This window comes from Sminthopsis crassicaudata, chromosome 1 (genome assembly GCF_048593235.1).
Source record: "Sminthopsis crassicaudata isolate SCR6 chromosome 1, ASM4859323v1, whole genome shotgun sequence".
Classification (NCBI taxonomy): domain Eukaryota; kingdom Metazoa; phylum Chordata; class Mammalia; order Dasyuromorphia; family Dasyuridae; genus Sminthopsis; species Sminthopsis crassicaudata.
The window spans coordinates 247,584,150-247,590,149 of NC_133617.1; positions in this window are offsets into that span (position 1 = coordinate 247,584,150).

The following is a 6,000-nucleotide window of genomic DNA, read 5'->3' on the forward strand; positions in this document are numbered from 1 at the left end:
AGCCAGTGAAAATGCCCCAATCAAGTGATGGAGTATCTTTTTTGTGGGAACACAAGGAAACCAATTTCACTGGATCATAGACATTTGGAGGGGGGTAAGATGAAATATATAGGACAAAGGCTGAATCATGCTTAACATAATGCTTGGCAAATCATTAGGCTTAGTAAATGTTTGTCAATTGATTAATGAGGGAGCTCTGGCAGAGGAGAAGACCAGAAAGAATGTTGTGAGAAATCTAAGAAGTCATTGACTACTGTGTAAGGATGGGGGATAAGGAGAGTCAGGGTGGCAGCAGCTCCTGGGAAAGAGGAAGAGAAATGGGATCACAGAAAGTTTCATGGGATTTGTAGCTCCCCATCCCCATCTCAACCTGCTCCAAACCTTCAATCCTCATTGCTGGGGGCCAGAGTAAAGGAAAACACAACTCAATTTTTTTTTCGCCTTTTGCCCACATTCAACCTAGATACTTGATGATCAAAAGGTAACTCCTTTCCAGAAAGCAAGCAAAGCCTGCCTAATATTATTGTCAAGACTCCAGAAAAAGTTGCCCAAGAGAAGCCAGTCGTCTCATACATACTCTATAAGAGACGTGAATTTAGTTTTACTATTCGAAGGACAAGTGAACTGAAGGAATAAGAAATCAGAGATAGGAAAATCAACCAAGGAATAAGCCAATATCGAGTATGTACTTTACACACATTTTGCAGATGAGTAAACTAAGCACATAGAGAAGGTTAAATTCTTTATCTATCCTCATTAAATACTGACAATTTTCAACTCTATAATCCTAATATGAAAAGTGCTGAAAAGGTAGGTTTCCAAAAGTATTACAAGATTTGAGGTAAAGTGGAATAGTGGGTAGCACAGATCAAGAGGTTTTAGAATGTGAAAGGTTAAGGACGATAAGGATTCAATTAAGTAATCAATAGAAGCCTTGATTTAAAAAAAAAAAGAAGAAGAAGAAGAAATGGGGGGGGGGCTAGAAAGGCACAGGTGGATTCAGCCAATCAGAAAGACTCTTGTGGCTTTTGAGAAAACCACAAACTTAAGATAATAGCCCATCCGGCCTAAACTAGTTGGAGTCAATGACCTGACTTAACCAAATCACTACTCTGCCTACTTAATATTATTAATTAATTATTAATATAATTAATAATTGAATATTAAACAATACACCCCAGAGAAGGAGTTTTCTGCTATTTTTGAACATGGGATGTATGATGGGGGGGAACACATGTTTTATACATATTAAGGGGAAACATGTAGTGGTATCAGAAAGACTGTAACCCAGATAAAAGGGACCAATCCACTCTCTGAAGGGAGGAGCTGCATCACTGAGCAAGTATAAAAGTTCCCCTATTTCTGTATTCTGGGCTCCCTAGTCCCAAAGAGGAGTGGGACTCATTTCTGGCCAGAAAGGTTAGAACGATTCCTTAAGATTATTCTTTAATAAATTTTCCTTAATATCTGGTTTTCAGTGGCAAGAGTGTTATTTTTAACAGTAGGATACCACTCACCCCCCCCCCTTTTAAAAGAGAACCTGGAACCATCGTATTGCTTTTTAGTAGGCTTGCTTAAAAGCATTTAATGTTCCTGCATACTTCATTATTTTCCCCATCATAACAACATGCAAATTATCCCATTTCCACTTCTCTTTTTTGTCTTATTTGCAAGCACTAGTTATTTTTTGTAAGCTTTTTTAGTCAACAAAAATTTTCAGGTGAAGGTTATAACCAATTTGTTTTTGCTAAATATTCAAAGAAGGAAATGGGAAATGCACTTAAAGCACATTTATGTTACTCAGATGGCAGGACTCTATATTGGCTTGAGTTGTCCAAATAAGACTTCAAAGTAAAAAGTATGAATAATTTTGCTAACAGTGCTATTTAAATAAGTAATATCTAAAGCTTAAATTCCAGAAGCAGAATATTAAATATCTTTGTAGTATTGGATCTGAAAGGGATCTTAGAAGGCTATGCAAGTCCAACCTCTGAAATGTCTTTGGAATACTAGAAGAGCCCAGTAATGCAAAGTCCTCAGAATTTGTCTCTTTTCTGTTCCACTTCTGTGCACTTCCAAGGATTCTCAATCTTTTTCCATTCTACTACAAATTGGCTTTCAATAAACCATCCCATACAACTTAATCAATATGAAGATTGAATTTAAGTTTATTATGCACATAAAAACCCTTCCCATACCTGTTATTCAATATGAAAGGAAATAAATTCTTGAGTGTGTCATGCATTTGCCTATAAAATTAATAAAATAGATTAATTTCATTTAGATATATAGTATTTTATCAAATATTCTCATACCATTTCGACAAATTCTTCATATCCTCTGGCATTATTTCCTTATCACATAATGGAGATAAAATCTATTTCTTCTGACCCTGATTTGGATGATTATCATGAAGCTCCAGTACCCCAAGAAACCCCTGCATTTTATCATGTCTCTTAAGTCTTACATGGTAGCTCTCCAAACCAATTGTCCCTTGATAATCACATTCCCCCTTGGCACAGTTTCTTCTTGACAATTTCTTGAGTTCCTACTGGGGAGGGGACAGAATCATATGTTGCCCCCACTTCATTCAAGTTATATCAATATTCCTTCTTATCACCCCCCAATCTCAAAGATTTAAGAAAATAAACAGTTGTTGGTCTTTACAAAAGTAAGCATGAAAAAAAATTAAAATGTAATACAATCAAAGCTATCTTAATGCAACTCAAACAAAAGGATTACTATTCTAGTTTACTGAACAAAAAGGGATATCTAGTTGTTTGGTTCTGTCAAACTGGCCTTCTTGCTGTTCCTTAAATATGAACTTCCATTTTCCTATACTTGTTTTTGTGATGGCTGTCTTTCATATCCAGAATGAATTTCTTTACCACCTCTTTCCTTCAAGATTCTGCTCGAGTCACCTTCTATGTAAAGTTTTTCCTGGTCTGATATATTTTTTTCCCCCTTGAACCTTCTACCTAGGATTATTTTCTATTTGTAATATTTTCCACTAAAAGAAACAAAAAAAGATGATTCTTTAAGTAAAATTTTATTTATATCATCCATTCCTACATAACTTACATAGCTTTACATTTCCTGGTATGTCCCTAGCTTTTTCCCTTCCCTAAAGGCTGTCATAACCAAGAATGAAGAAGAAAAAATATATAGTTCATTATATACATTGTTTCATGTCAATAGCTCCCAATTTCTACAAAAAAATGGGGAAGAGATGCCTTCTCCTATCATCTTTGGGAGTAAGCTTGGTCATTAAAATTTTACTACATTTAGCTTAAATATTTTATTGATCTTCCATTTATATTGTTATAGTTATTATAAGTACTGTTTCCCTGGTTTGACTTTACTTTGAATAGATTCATATATCTTCATATATCTTTTCTCTATCATCAAATTCGTTGTTTCACATAATATAGAAATATTGTTACATTCATCCACAACTTGTTTAGCCCAAGTTGATAGATATTTATTTTAATATTTTTTCCAGATCTTTGCTACAATAAAAAGTGCTGCTAGAAATATTTTGGTGTAAATGGAGTCTTTTTAGCATTGATCTCTTGGGTGGCCACCCAAAAATTTACAGAAATTCAAGCCTATGGTGGTAAAAGAGAGATATTGTACAAAACTTGGAAGGTAGGTACTATTATTATCCTTATTTTACTGATGAGGAAACTATGGCAGCATTATGGTGGTCAGATACAACTGCTTGGCTCTGGAAGAGCAGAGCAAAGTATGTGGGACTTGTCAGTTCACTTTACATCTGCTACTCTGCCTGGTTTTCAACTATACTCTTATTAGAAGGTTGGAAGGTGGAGTACCAAACTTCTACCACTGCCTTTCTTTATAGAGGTCAAAACTGGATTTCTCTGGCTCACTGTATTCTGCATCTTTGCTATACTTGGATTTAACAATACTGAAAAAGATCTTTCCTGGTTTTCCCTTCTTCTGCTTTCCTACTTTCTTTTGTATGTCTCACCATATTAGATTGTAAACTTTCAGAGGACAGAGTCTTTCTTTTTATTAATTGTATCTCCAGTGCTCAACACAATACTTAGTACATGGCAGGTACATAATAAATGTTTATTGAACTGGATATATACATGACTGAGAAGATCTTTTGGAGAGAGTTTTTCATTGGAAGATTTAAAAAATATATTATCTAAGAGACTTTTTATGAATTCTGGTTTGTATTCTTAGCCCTGTTGATAATATTTCTATTTTTAATATTGTAAACTGCACATCTGCCAAAGGAGTTGGCATCAGTACAGTATATGAAGTCAGGGAATGATTTTTCCAAGATTCTCTGGATAGGATCTGTTAGTCTAAACATTGAAAAATTCCCCAAAGTGAATCTGAAGAGCTTTTGTGTTGTGAAATAAGGATTATCCTTTTAAATATAGTATCTGGAGGAACATTAACCTAAAGTGTTAAAATGATAAAAGAACTTTTTTCATGTAAAGGATGCAATAAGTATCATCTAATTAGTACGATAATACTAATTAATACGATAATACAATTTTTATTGAAATTACCTCTCAATTCAGGGATTTGTTTATTCCAATAAGGCTTCCAGCAAATAATTTATCTATTCTGTACTTAATTTTCATATTGACTTTCTTTATAAAATATTTTCATAAATGGGGTAATATTTTCATTCTTTCTCTCTTTTCTCTTTTACTTTTCTCTCCTTATTTCTCTGTTTTTGAATCTCTTTCTCTCCATCTCTCTCTGTTTGTCTTTCTTTCTCTCCTACCCCCTTCCAGAATTACTGAAATTGAACAGTCCAAGATTCCACTGCTTCTTCAACATACAGTAACCATACCTATAGACTGCATGTGAGAAGCTATTGAAGCTGATATTACAGTATGATTTGAATTTTAGTGGTATCTGAGGAAAGAATGTGAGGTTGGAGGAGTAAAGTTAGGAAAAAAAGGAAAAGAGAGGAGCACTGGCAAAGATGGAGATATCAGCTTGCGAACTGAGCAAAAACATAAAGGAACAAGTCAAGAGCAATCCTGAGGCTTGGATTTTTGATGACCCATTTGGTGGGATTTTATAAGTCCTGGCCAAACACCTAGTTCCTACCATCATAGACTCAGAGAGAAGACCTTAAGGCTGCCTTACTCCTGAAGCCAATAGAGGCTTATCCTGAACTCTGCCAAGGCCATTATCCCACTGACTATAATAATAGTGGTAGTAGCTCAGGGACCTACTACTATTCAATTCTAGAAAGCTAGTTGTTAAGAAAATTTTAGCACTGCAGAAATAGGCAAATGATTGTCGCTAAATTATTATTTTGTAGAATATCTAGACAAGAAAGTGATAGAAAAAATGTTAACAATGCAGATTAAACTCAAAAAGTATGTTGTGCTAAATTTTCCCTGAGACAGTTGTTAAAATATTTACCAACATAACTCCTTCAGTCATTCCTTGATAAGCTGAATGTCTATATTAGAGGGTATTTAAATTCCTGTGAGGGATATTAATCTCATAACTATATCTTTAAAGTATATAAGTACTGAAAATAGGAATTAGAAAATTAGATTCTTCTGCTCTTACACTTGAATAAATCATTCAATCTTTCAGAAACTCATCTCTGAATTGTAGTGATGTAATTGAGTTGTTTTGAGAATCAAATGAGATAAAGTATACAAAAGCTCTTTAAAAATTGGAAAGAAAAAAAATTGGAAAGAAGTTTAAGCCTATCAGATGGGAATGGCTGAAGTATATGATTGTGATGAAATACTACTGTTCTATGAGAAATGATGAAGCAGGTTAATTTTAGAAAAATATGAAAAGACTTTTATGAAATAATGAAGAGTTAAGCAGAACCAAGAGAAGGGTCAAGGTTCAATTAGAAAGGTAGTCTGTGACGCAGGTTCTTAACTCCCTTTAAAAGAAAATTATCCAATTGCTACATAATAGTCACTGCATCAGTGTAATATATCTGATTGGAATATACAGCAAAAGAGAAGAGGGCATTCA